Here is a 12,749-nt window from a genome sequence, read left to right as displayed (position 1 = left end):
ATAGGGTCCAAAAAACTTGAGTGACCCATGAGAGTATGCATGCAAGCCTATGGTATTCCAAACTAGAGATACACGCATGCAATTTTTGTTTTTAGGAGTGAATGTGCCTGCTGAAAAAAACATTTATTTTTTAAAAAGTCCATTGCAGAATATCAGGAATTTGCTGTGGGACACCTTGAAAACTTGCATACAGATTATGTGCACACGCCTTACAGTCAGTTGTTGTGGCCGAGTGGTTAAGGCGATGGACTAGAAATCCATTGGGGTCTCCCCGCGCAGGTTCGAATCCTGCCGACAACGAGAATCTTTTTAACATCGGCTACAATTTCAGAAGTTAACCTTTAGTATTTCTTCCATGTCAGTTTTATAAATAGGTGGCTTATTTTGGTGTCACTATTGCCATATCACATATTTATTATCGCTCCCCCTTTCATATCTTTGCTATAACTCTCGTCCTTCATTAGCGCTGGTGCAAACGCTTCAAATTATTATATCCTGGCTCTCTCGGTCGTACCTGTGCATGCACTTGAAACTTACTTTACCAATAAAAGAAGCAAATAGAGAAATAAAATAAAAGTGCTAGCTGGATTAGGCAAACACACTTCATAAAACTGCATTTTCTTTTCTATTCTCCCCCGTGTTACAAGCTTAACTGCTCCCTGTGTAATTTCTCTTAACCTGTTGTTCCTGGAAGAGAATTTCATCTACAAGCTCTTTCTGTATTTTTTCCTAGTCTTTTCTTTCCCTTTTCTTAGATTTGTAACTGTTCCTTTACGTGCTCTATTTAGGCGCCATTAATCTCATTTGAGCTCCTTGTACCTGCTGCTGTTTTCTCCACACCTCATACTGCCTTTTCCCTCTTTATCTCTTTCTCTGCGGTTGGTGGCTACTTTCCAAAGCGTCTGATGCCCCAATGTTCCTTCGTCTTGTTGTCAGACGTGAATTTGAAAAGCAACAAAATTAACAAGCCTTTACCACTCACACATGGCAGGAGTTTATACTTTAATTCAATGAGCTAAGAAAAGTGTGTTGTGGGGCCCCTACGAGCCATGGTGCTTGCTTCATCATAATTAGGCATGCAGTCATTAGCCACAGCTCTGATTATGGGTCACTGAGGTCAGTTTCAATAATTCCTCAAAAACCTAACCATGCAGTCCCCCCTAACTGTGTAGTTATCTTGCTTTACTGCTGTTTGTGTGATTAGCTGGGAGGAGCTCACGGCAGCATCCTCCCAATAAAAGTGTAGATGGACCGTTCCTTAACTCTTTCTTGCTTCACATACAGATGGCTTGAGGAGGTACAGGGGAGATGCAGGTCTAATAAACAGAATAGAATATCTGCGCCAGGTGTGTTTCTCTGCATTGGTGTCCGATCACAGGCCCACCAGTGTATGTGTGATCTTTGACTCCTGCCAGTTCACAAGCAGGCGGCCAGGAAACGGTTTCAGCCTATCAACCACTGAGGAGATAAAGCCTTTGTATAAGGAATGAGGAAGCAATGAACACATTCAGCCTATCACAGGAGTAGCCCTGAGTGTTCCGAATTATAATTTCTTCATGTCACTGTACGTTATTGAGCCCAAGTAGCTCGCCGTGATCGTATAGTGGTTAGTACTCTGCGTTGTGGCTGCAGCAACCTCGGTTTGAATCCGAGTCACGGCATTGTGGTTGGCAATGTCACGGCAGTTGGGTTTTTCCTTTACAGAATTCCCAAATGTACCAGTTGTTTTTGTAAAATGTTTATTAAAAACAGATCCTTTTCAATATTTAAACGATCTAACGACAAAATATTTAAACACACATGATTATAAGATGTAGGTATACTGTACTTACTGACATAAATTATCGTTCTTGAACATATTTGCGGTAAGGGGAGCTGGGCTCTCCCCCAGGCCAATCAGAATGCAGATGAATGCAGTTTCAGTTGAGTGACCTGTGTTGTGGCTGTCTACAGGGAATGCACATATGTAGCTGTCTCGCAGCCCAATCCAGACGCCAATTGAAGACAGGTTTTCATGCAAATAGAGCAGTAAGTGCAGAGAAATGCTCACTCTCTAAAATGGCATTTATACAATAGTAAGATTAATTCCAACCTCACCAGTAGATAGGATTTATCAATAAATAAATAAAGCTTCTCCTCTCTGATATGGAATTACCCCCCATAAAGTATAAGGGAATACCCAATGCTAACCTATGAGAGGGGCAGACCTCACAGTAGTGAAAAATGTAATAGACTGTTTGATACTACTAGGACATACAAACTACCACAGTACATGTCTTACCTTTTACTTACATAGCATGATGCCCCTAGGACTACCTAGGGCATACCTTAGGGGTTACTGATATGTAATAAAATTGGAGTTTAAGGCTTGGCAAGTAGTTTTAAATGCCAAGTCGAAGTGGCAGTACACTGCAGCACAGGCACTGCAGTAGCAGGCTTGAAACAGGTTTGAAATGCTATTTCTATGGGCGGCACAATCAGTCCCTGGGTATATGGTATACCACTTTACAAGGGGCTTTCAATAAATTAAATCTGTCAGTCAGGTATACTCCAATTATACACATGATTAGCGAAGAAGCACGTGCACTTCAGCACTGATTAGTAGCGATAAAGTGATCAGAGTCCTAAGGCCAACAAAAAGATACAGCAAAATGCGGAGGTGAAAAGCAATAAGGTGGGGTTGGGACCACCTTAAGAATGCAAGGTCTAACAAAAACGAACTAAGGATAACATGAGTAAAACATCAGGTTTCTCTACAGCATTTGGTGAGACAAGTGGGCCTTCTTTTATCTTCCATAAATGAAATCTTTCCCGGACCCCTTTATTATATAGCTCTTCAAGGAAAAAATATAAAGCACTTACAAAGGAGCCTCAAATACTCAAAGATGGTAGACTTCTGTAATATGGGCCATATACTAAAAGCAGCACGAAAACAGAGTGCAATAGGGTCCAAAAAACGTGAGTGACCCATGAGAGTATGCATGCAAGCCTATGGTATTCCAAACTAGAGATACACGCATGCAATTTTTGTTTTTAGGAGAGAATGTGCCTGCTGAAAAAAACATTTTTTTTAAAAAGTCCATTGCAGAATATCAGGAATTTGCTGTGGGACACCTTGAAAACTTGCATACAGATTATGTGCACACACCTTACAGTCAGTTGTTGTGGCCGAGTGGTTAAGACGATGGACTAGAAATCCATTGGGGTCTTCCCGCGCAGGTTCGAATCCTGCCGACAACGAGAATCTTTTTAACATCGGCTACAATTTCAGAAGTTAACCTTTAGTATTTCTTCCATGTCAGTTTTATAAATAGGTGGCTTATTTTGGTGTCACTATTGCCATATCACATATTTATTATCGCTCCCCGTTTCATATCTTTGCTATAACTCTCGTCCTTCATTAGCACTGGGGCAAACGCTTCAAATTATTATACCCTGGCTCTCTCGGTCGTACCTGTGCATGCACTTGAAACTTACTTTACCAATAAAAGAAGCAAATAGAGAAATAAAATAAAAGTGCTAGCTGGATTAGGCAAACACACTTCATAAAACTGCATTTTCTTTTCTATTCTCCCCCGTGTTACAAGCTTAACTGCTCCCTGTGTAATTTCTCTTAACCTGCTGTTCCTGGAAGAGAATTTCATCTACAAGCTCTTTCTGTATTTTTTCCTAGTCTTTTCTTTCCCTTTTCTTAGATTTGTAACTGTTCCTTTACGTGCTCTATTTAGGCGCCATTAATCTCATTTGAGCTCCTAGTACCTGCTGCTGTTTTCTCCACACCTCATACTGCCTTTTCCCTCTTTCTCTCTTTCTCTGCAGTTGGTGGCTACTTTCCAAAGCGTCTGATGCCCCAATGTTCCTTCGTCTTGTTGTCAGACGTGAATTTGAAAAGCAACAAAATTAACAAGCCTTTACCACTCACACATGGCAGAAGTTTATACTTTAATTCAATGAGCTAAGAAAAGTGTGTTGCGAGGCCCCTACGAGCCATGGTGCTTGCTTCATCATAATTAGGCATGCAGTCATTAGCCACAGCTCTGATTATGGGTCACTGAGGTCAGTTTCAATAATTCCTCAAAAACCTAACCATGCAGTCCCCCCTAACTGTGTAGTCATCTTGCTTTACTGCTGTTTGTGTGATTAGCTGGGAGGAGCTCACGGCAGCATCCTCCCAATAAAAGTGTAGATGGACCGTTCCTTAACTCTTTCTTGCTTCACATACAGATGGCTTGAGGAGGTACAGGGGAGATGCAGGTCTAATAAACAGAATAGAATATCTGCGCCAGGTGTGTTTCTCTGCATTGGTGTCCCATCACAGGCCCACCAGTGTATGTGTGATCTTTGACTCCTGCCAGTTCACAAGCAGGCGGCCAGGAAACGGTTTCAGCCTATCAACCACTGAGGAGATAAAGCCTTTGTATAAGGAATGAGGAAGCAATGAACACATTCAGCCTATCACAGGAGTATCCCTGAGTGTTCCGAATTATAATTTCTTCATGTCACTGTACGTTATTGAGTCTAAGTAGCTCGCCGTGATCGTATAGTGGTTAGTACTCTGCGTTGTGGCCGCAGCAACCTCGGTTCGAATCCGAGTCACGGCATTGTGGTTGGCAATGTCACTGTCGTTGGGTTTTTCCTTTACAGAATTCCCAAATGTACCAGTTGTTTTTGTAAAATGTCTATTAAAAACAGATCCTTTCCAATATTTAAACGATCTAACGACAAATTATTTAAACACACATGATTATAAGATGTAGGTGTACTGTACTTACTGACATAAATTATCGATCTTGAACATATTTGCGGTACGGGGAGCGGAGCTCTCCCCCAGGCCAATCAGAATGCAGATGAATGCAGTTTCAGTTGAGTGACCTGTGTTGTGGCTGTCTACAGGGAATGCACATATGTAGCTGTCTCGCAGCCCAATCCAGACGTCAATTGAAGACAGGTTTTCATGCAAATAGAGCAGTAAGTGCAGAGAAATGCTCACTCTCTAAAAATGGCATTTATACAATAGTAAGATTAAATCCAACCTCACCAGTAGACAGGATTTATCAATAAATAAATAAGGCTTCTCCTCTCTGATATGGAATTACCCCCCAAAAAGTATAAGGGAATACCCAATGCTAACCTATGAGAGGGGCAGACCTCACAGTAGTGAAAAATGTAATAGACTGTTTGATACTACTAGGACATACAAACTACCACAGTACATGTCTTACCTTTTACTTACATAGCATGATGCCCCTAGGACTACTTAGGGCCTACCTTAGGGGTTACTGATATGTAATAAAATTGGAGTTTAAGGCTTGGCAAGTAGTTTTAAATGCCAAGTCGAAGTGGCAGTACACTGCAGCACAGGCACTGCAGTAGCAGGCTTGAGATAGGTTTGAAATGCTATTTCTTTGGGCTGCACAATCAGTCTCTGGGTATATGGTATACCACTTTACAAGGGGCTTTCAAGTAAATTAAATTTGTCAGTCAGGTATACTCCAATTATACACATGATTAAGGAAGAAGCACATGCACTTCAGCACTGATTAGTAGCAATAAAGTGATCAGAGTCCTAAGGCCAACAAAAAGATACAGCAAAATGCGGAGGTGAAAAGCAATAAGGGGGGGTTGGGACCACCTTAAGAATGCAAGGTCTAACAAAAACGAACTAAGGATAACATGAGTAAAACATCAGGTTTCTCTACAGCATTTGGTGAGACAAGTGGGCCTTCTTTTATCTTCCATAAATGCAATCTTTCCCGGACCCCTTTATTATATAGCTCTTCAAGGAAAAAATATAAAGCACTTACAAAGGAGCCTCAAATACTCAAAGATGGTAGACTTCTGTAATATGGGCCATATACTAAAAGCAGCACGAAAACAGAGTGCAATAGGGTCCAAAAAACTTGAGTGACCCATGAGAGTATGCATGCAAGCCTATGGTATTCCAAACTAGAGATACACGCATGCAATTTTTGTTTTTAGGAGTGAATGTGCCTGCTGAAAAAAACATTTTTTTTTAAAAGTCCATTGCAGAATATCAGGAATTTGCTGTGGGACACCTTGAAAACTTGCATACAGATTATGTGCACATGCCTTACAGTCAGTTGTTGTGGCCGAGTGGTTAAGGCGATGGACTAGAAATCCATTGGGGTTTCCCCGCGCAGGTTCGAATCCTGCCGACAACGAGAATCTTTTTAACATCGGCTACAATTTCAGAAGTTAACCTTTAGTATTTCTTCCATGTCAGTTTTATAAATAGGTGGCTTATTTTGGTGTCACTATTGCCATATCACATATTTATTTTCGCTCCCCCTTTCATATCTTTGCTATAACTCTCGTCCTTTATTAGCTCTGGTGCAAACGCTTCAAATTATTATACCCTGGCTCTCTCGGTCGTACCTGTGCATGCACTTGAAACTTACTTTACCAATAAAAGAAGCAAATAGAGAAATAAAATAAAAGTGCTAGCTGGATTAGGCAAGCACACTTCATAAAACTGCATTTTCTTTTCTATTCTCCCCCGTGTTACAAGCTTAACTGCTCCCTGTGTAATTTCTCCTAACCTGTTGTTCCTGGAAGAGAATTTCATCTACAAGCTCTTTCTGTATTTTTTCCTAGTCTTTTCTTTCCCTTTTCTTAGATTTGTAACTGTTCCTTTACATGCTCTATTTAGGCGCCATTAATCTCATTTGAGCTCCTTGTACCTGCTGCTGTTTTCTCCACACCTCATACTGCCTTTTCCCTCTTTCTCTCTTTCTCTGCGGTTGGTGGCTACTTTCCAAAGCGTCTGATGCCCCAATGTTCCTTCGTCTTGTTGTCAGACGTGAATTTGAAAATCAACAAAATTAACAAGCCTTTACCACTCACACATGACAGGAGTTTATACTTTAATTCAATGAGCTAAGAAAAGTGTGTTGTGGGGCCCCTACGAGCCATGGTGCTTGCTTCATCATAATTAGGCATGCAGTCATTAGCCACAGCTCTGATTATGGGTCACTGAGGTCAGTTTCAATAATTCCTCAAAAACCTAACCATGCAGTCCCCCCTAACTTTGTAGTTATCTTGCTTTACTGCTGTTTGTGTGATTAGCTGGGAGGAGCTCACGGCAGCATCCTCCCAATAAAAGTGTAGATGGACCGTTCCTTAACTCTTTCTTGCTTCACATACAGATGGCTTGAGGAGGTACAGGGGAGATGCAGGTCTAATAAACAGAATAGAATATCTGCGCCAGGTGTGTTTCTCTGCATTGGTGTCCGATCACAGGCCCACCAGTGTATGTGTGATCTTTGACTCCTGCCAGTTCACAAGCAGGCGGCCAGGAAACGGTTTCAGCCTATCAACCACTGAGGAGATAAAGCCTTTGTATAAGGAATGAGGAAGCAATGAACACATTCAGCCTATCACAGGAGTAGCCCTGAGTGTTCCGAATTATAATTTCTTCATGTCACTGTACGTTATTGAGCCCAAGTAGCTCGCCGTGATCGTATAGTGGTTAGTACTCTGCGTTGTGGCTGCAGCAACCTCGGTTTGAATCCGAGTCACGGCATTGTGGTTGGCAATGTCACGGCAGTTGGGTTTTTCCTTTACAGAATTCCCAAATGTACCAGTTGTTTTTGTAAAATGTCTAATAAAAACAGATCCTTTTCAATATTTAAACGATCTAACAACAAAATATTTAAACACACATGATTATAAGATGTAGGTATACTGTACTTACTGACATAAATTATCGTTCTTGAACATATTTGCGGTAAGGGGAGCTGGGCTCTCCCCCAGGCCAATCAGAATGCAGATGAATGCAGTTTCAGTTGAGTGACCTGTGTTGTGGCTGTCTACAGGGAATGCACATATGTAGCTGTCTCGCAGCCCAATCCAGACGTCAATTGAAGACAGGTTTTCATGCAAATAGAGCAGTAAGTGCAGAGAAATGCTCACTCTCTAAAAATGGCATTTATACAATAGTAAGATTAAATCCAACCTCACCAGTAAGTAGGATTTATCAATAAATAAATAAAGCTTCTCCTCTCTGATATGGAATTACCCCCCAAAAAGTATAAGGGAATACCCAATGCTAACCTATGAGAGGGGCAGACCTCACAGTAGTGAAAAATGTAATAGACTGTTTGATACTACTAGGACATACAAACTACCACAGTACATGTCTTACCTTTTACTTACATAGCATGATGCCCCTAGGACTACCTAGGGCATACCTTAGGGGTTACTGATATGTAATAAAATTGGAGTTTAAGGCTTGGCAAGTAGTTTTAAATGCCAAGTCGAAGTGGCAGTACACTGCAGCACAGGCACTGCAGTAGCAGGCTTGAGACAGGTTTGAAATGCTATTTCTTTGGGCGGCACAATCAGTCCCTGGGTATATGGTATACCACTTTACAAGGGGCTTTCAAGTAAATTAAATCTGTCAGTCAGGTATACTCCAATTATACAAATGATTAGGGAAGAAGCACGTGCACTTCAGCACTGATTAGTAGCGATAAAGTGATCAGAGTCCTAAGGCCAACAAAAAGATACAGCAAAATGCGGAGGTGAAAAGCAATAAGGTGGGGTTGGGACCACCTTAAGAATGCAAGGTCTAACAAAAACGAACTAAGGATAACATGAGTAAAACATCAGGTTTCTCTACAGCATTTGGTGAGACAAGTGGGCCTTCTTTTATCTTCCATAAATGCAATCTTTCCCAGACCCCTTTATTATAAAGCTCTTCAAGGAAAAAATATAAAGCACTAACAAAGGAGCCTCAAATACTCAAAGATGGTAGACTTCTGTAATATGGGCCATATACTAAAAGCAGCACGAAAACAGAGTGCAATAGGGTCCAAAAAACTTGAGTGACCCATGAGAGTATGCATGCAAGCCTATGGTATTCCAAACTAGAGATATACGCATGCAATTTTTGTTTTTAGGAGAGAATGTGCCTGCTGAAAAAAACATTATTTTTAAAAAGTGCATTGCAGAATATCAGGAATTTGCTGTGGGACACCTTGAAAACTTGCATACAGATTATGTGCACACGCCTTACAGTCAGTTGTTGTGGTAGAGTGGTTAAGGCGATGGACTAGAAATCTATTGGGGTCTCCCCGCGCAGGTTCGAATCCTGCTGACAACGAGAATCTTTTTAACATCGGCTACAATTTCAGAAGTTAACCTTTAGTATTTCTTCCATGTCAGTTTTATAAATAGGTGGCTTATTTTGGTGTCTCTATTGCCATATCACATATTTATTATCGCTCCCCCTTTCATATCTTTGCTATACCTCTCGTCCTTCATTAGCGCTGGTGCAAACGCTTCAAATTATTATACCCTGGCTCTCTCGGTCATACCTGTGCATGCACTTGAAACTTACTTTACCAATAAAAGTAGCAAATAGAGAAATAAAATAAAAGTGCTAGCTGGATTAGGCAAACACACTTCATAAAACTGCATTTTCTTTTCTATTCTCCCCAGTGTTACAAGCTTAACTGCTCCCTGTGTAATTTCTCTTAACCTGCTGTTCCTGAAAGAGAATTTCATCTACAAGCTCTTTCTGTCTTTTTTCCTAGTCTTTTCTTTCCCTTTTCTTAGATTTGTAACTGTTGCTTTACGTGCTCTATTTAGGCGCCATTAATCTCATTTGAGCTCCTTGTACCTGCTGCTGTTTTCTCCACACCTCATACTGTCTTTTCCCTCTTTCTCTCTTTCTTTGTGGTTGGTGGCTACTTTCCAAAGCGTCTGATGCCCCAATGTTCCTTTGTCTTGTTGTCAGACGTGAATTTGAAAAGCAACAAAATTAACAAGCCTTTACCACTCACACATGGCAGAAGTTTATACTTTAATTCAATGAGCTAAGAAAAGTGTGTTGTGGGGCCCCTACGAGCCATGGTGCTTGCTTCATCATAATTAGGCATGCAGTCATTAGCCACAGCTCTGATTATGGGTCACTGAGGTCAGTTTCAATAATTCCTCAAAAACCTAACCATGCATTCCCCCCTAACTGTGTAGTTATCTTGCTTTACTGCTGTTTGTGTGATTAGCTGGGAGGAGCTCACGGCAGCATCCTCCCAATAAGAGTGTAGATGGACCGTTCCTTAACTCTTTCTTGCTTCAAATACAGATGGCTTGAGGAGGTACAGGGGAGATGCAGGTCTAAGAAACAGAATAGAATATCTGCGCCAGGTGTGTTTCTCTGCATTGGTGTCCCATCACAGGCCCACCAGTGTATGTGTGATCTTTGACTCCTGCCAGTTCACAAGCAGGCGGCCAGGAAACGGTTTCAGCCTATCAACCACTGAGGAGATAAAGCCTTTGTATAAGGAATGAGGAAGCAATGAACACATTCAGCCTATCACAGGAGTAGCCCTGAGTGTTCCGAATTATAATTTATTCATGTCACTGTACGTTATTGAGTACAAGTCGCTCGCCGTGATCGTATAGTGGTTAGTACTCTGCGTTGTGTCCGCAGCAACCTCGGTTTGAATCCTAGTCACGGCATTGTGGTTGGCAATGTCACAGCAGTTGTGTTTTTCCTTCACAGAATTCCCAAATGTACCAGTTGTTTTTGTAAAATGTCTATTAAAAACAGATCCTTTTCAATATTTAAACGATCTAACGACAAATTATTTAAACACACATGATTATAAGATGTAGGTATACTGTACTTACTGACATAAATTATCGTTCTTGAACATATTTGCGGTAAGGGGAGCGGAGCTCTCCCTTAGGCCAATCAGAAAGCAGATGAATGCAGTTGCAGTTGAGTGACCTGTGTTGTGGCTGTCTACATGGAATGCACATATGTAGCTGTCTCGCAGCCCAATCCAGACGTCAATTGAAGACAGGTTTCAATGCAAATAGAGCAGTAAGTGCAGAGAAATGCTCACTCTCTAAAAATGGCATTTATACAATAGTAAGATTAAATCCAACCTCACCAGTAGATAGGATTTATCAATAAATAAATAAAGCTTCTCCTCTCTGATATGGAATTACCCCCCATAAAGTATAAGGGAATACCCAATGCTAACCTATGAGAGGGGAAGACCTCACACTAGTGAAAAATGTAATAGACTGTTTGATACTACTAGGACATACAAACTACCACAGTACATGTCTTACCTTTTACTTACATAGCATGATGCCCCTAGGACTACTTAGGGCCTACCTTAGGGGTTACTGATATGTAATAAAATTGGAGTTTAAGGCGTGGCAAGTAGTTTTAAATGCCAAGTCGAAGTGGCAGTACACTGCAGCACAGGCACTGCAGTAGCAGGCTTGAGACAGGTTTGAAATGCTATTTCTTTGGGCGGCACAATCAGTCCCTGGGTATATGGTATACCACTTTACAAGGGGCTTTCAAGTAAATTAAATCTGTCACTCAGGTATACTCCAATTATACACATGATTAAGGAAGAAGCACGTGCACTTCAGCACTGATTAGTAGCGATAAAGTAATCAGAGTCCTAAGGCCAACAAAAAGATACAGCAAAATGCGGAGGTGAAAAGCAATAAGGTGGGGTTGGGACCACCTTAAGAATGCAAGGTCTAACAAAAACGAACTAAGGATAACATGAGTAAAACATCAGGTTTCTCTACAGCATTTGGTGAGACAAGTGGGCCTTCTTTTATCTTCCATAAATGCAATCTTTCCCGGACCCCTTTATTATATAGCTCTTCAAGGAAAAAATATAAAGCACTTACAAAGGAGCCTCAAATACTCAAAGATGGTAGACTTCTGTAATATGGGCCATATACTAAAAGCAGCACGAAAACAGAGTGCAATAGGGTCCAAAAAACTTGATTGACCCATGAGAGTATGCATGCAAGCCTATGGTATTCCAAACTAGAGATACACGCATGCAATTTTTGTTTTTAGGAGTGAATGTGCCTGTTGAAAAAAACATTTTTTTTAAAAAGTCCATTGCAGAATATCAGGAATTTGCTGTGGGACACCTTGAAAACTTGCATACAGATTATGTGCACATGCCTTACAGTCAGTTGTTGTGGCCGAGTGGTTAAGGCGATGGACTAGAAATCCATTAGGGTCTCGCCGCGCAGGTTCGAATCCTGCCGACAACGAGAATCTTTTTAACATCGGCTACAATTTCAGAAGTTAACCTTTAGTATTTCTTCCATGTCAGTTTTATAAATAGGTGGCTTATTTTGGTGTCACTATTGCCATATCACATATTTATTATCGCTCCCCCTTTCATATCTTTGCTATAACTCTCATCCTTCATTAGCGCTGGTGCAAACGCTTCAAATTATTATACCCTGGCTCTCTCGGTCGTACCTGTGCATGCACTTGAAACTTACTTTACCAATAAAAGAAGCAAATAGAGAAATAAAATAAAAGTGCTAGCTGGATTAGGCAAACACACTTCATAAAACTGCATTTTCTTTTCTATTCTCCCCCGTGTTACAAGCTTAACTGCTCCCTGTGTAATTTCTCTTAACCTGCTGTTCCTGGAAGAGAATTTCATCTACAAGCTCTTTCTGTATTTTTTCCTAGTCGTTTCTTTCCCTTTTCTTAGATTTGTAACTGTTCCTTTACGTGCTCTATTTAGGCACCATTAATCTCATTTGAGCTCCTTGTACCTGCTGCTGTTTTCTCCACACCTCATACTGGCTTTTCCCTCTTTCTCTCTTTCTCTGCGGTTGGTGGCTACTTTCCAAAGCGTCTGATGCCCCAATGTTCCTTCGTCTTGTTGTCAGACGTGAATTTGAAAAGCAACAAAATTAACAAGCCTTTACCACTCACA

The 12,749-nt window shown here is 41.0% G+C and overlaps 3 non-coding genes across 3 annotated transcripts; all 3 read left to right on the top strand.

Annotated features, from left to right (window-relative positions):
- The first annotated feature begins 218 nt into the window (after nt 1–218).
- TRNAS-AGA (transfer RNA serine (anticodon AGA)) lies at nt 219–300 on the top strand. The gene has a single exon. It is a non-coding gene; the product is annotated as a tRNA-Ser (tRNA).
- Nucleotides 301–4,529: 4,229 nt separating this feature from the next.
- On the top strand, nt 4,530–4,601 carry TRNAH-GUG (transfer RNA histidin (anticodon GUG)). Its single transcript has one exon. It is a non-coding gene; the product is annotated as a tRNA-His (tRNA).
- Nucleotides 4,602–6,100: 1,499 nt separating this feature from the next.
- Nucleotides 6,101–6,182, top strand: TRNAS-AGA (transfer RNA serine (anticodon AGA)). Its single transcript has one exon. It is a non-coding gene; the product is annotated as a tRNA-Ser (tRNA).
- The last annotated feature ends 6,567 nt before the right edge of the window (nt 6,183–12,749 follow it).

This window comes from Lissotriton vulgaris, chromosome 1_1 (genome assembly GCF_964263255.1).
Source record: "Lissotriton vulgaris chromosome 1_1, aLisVul1.2, whole genome shotgun sequence".
Taxonomy (NCBI): domain Eukaryota; kingdom Metazoa; phylum Chordata; class Amphibia; order Caudata; family Salamandridae; genus Lissotriton; species Lissotriton vulgaris.
The sequence above is the reverse complement of the archived record's forward strand: the minus strand, read 5'-3'. Positions and strand labels throughout refer to the sequence as shown.